The sequence below is a fragment of the Fragaria vesca genome, linkage group LG4, assembly GCF_000184155.1.
Source record: "Fragaria vesca subsp. vesca linkage group LG4, FraVesHawaii_1.0, whole genome shotgun sequence".
NCBI classification, from domain to species: Eukaryota; Viridiplantae; Streptophyta; class Magnoliopsida; order Rosales; family Rosaceae; genus Fragaria; species Fragaria vesca.
In genome coordinates, this window is record NC_020494.1 from 6,545,327 (window position 1) to 6,546,225 (window position 899).

At 41.8% G+C, this 899-nt stretch overlaps 1 protein-coding gene across 1 annotated transcript in view; it reads left to right on the forward strand.

Annotated features, from left to right (window-relative positions):
• Window positions 1-640, forward strand: part of LOC101291426 — a 10,873-nt gene extending 10,233 nt beyond the window's left edge. The window contains exon 12 of the mRNA XM_004297951.1: window positions 32-640. The gene's annotated coding sequence lies outside the window, so the exon portion shown is untranslated. The remainder of the gene's footprint in view (window positions 1-31) is intronic.
• Window positions 641-899: the final 259 nt, after the last annotated feature.

Consider the following 899-nt stretch of genomic DNA (forward strand, 5'->3'; position numbering starts at 1 on the left):
TAATTATATCATTGGTTGTTTTCCTGTCCAGGTTAATGTCAACAGCATCGATGATACTTTGATATTGTCTTGGCATAATGGTCGATACGGATGACGACTTGGACGAAAGTTGGCTTTGTTCGACTGACCACTTGTACATTACTGATGAGTCATTACATGACGATTCTGAATACGAAGCGTCAGTATGCGGGTTGGAACAGTCCCCATCTGGTTCCACCCGAGTTCCAAAGTATGAATTTGTTGGGCCAGTTAATTCCACAGGTGTGGCATCATCAGCAACGGAGATTGATTTGTCAAATGATTTAATAGATGACATTGTGTTGAATATGAAAGAACCGTCTACAGGGGATAAGTTTAATAGGTTAAATATCAGAGACATCACATATGACGATGTATCCGATCTATTGTTTGAAGACTACGAGGCCGCAGGCAAGTTTTACAACTATTACGCACACGTACGTGGGTTCAACACAAGGAAATCAAAAATGTACAGATACCGTACCAGTGACTTTGTGTATCGAAGGGAGTGGGAGTGTTCTAAAACTGGAGTAAACCCTAAAAAGCGTCGAAATCCTGTTGAAGTTGCTGAGAAAAAGCGACTAGTGGACATTAAAGAAACCAAACGCCGAAACCACATGTTGCGTAAGGGTTACAGGCAGACTAGATGCAGGTGTACTGCCAAGTTTGTTGTAAAGTGGTGCCTAAGGCGTAAGAAGTACTTTGTATGTGAATTTGTAACGCTGCACAATCATGATTTGTGCCGTCGCATAAAGAAATAAGAGTGGTAAGAGTAATACTTGAAATCCAATGATATAGGTTGCACAAACGGAGCGGAGATTCGCCGATCCAAACTTCTATTTAGCTTACGAAGTTCTGTTGCCGGGTTTCTCTCGCCTCAC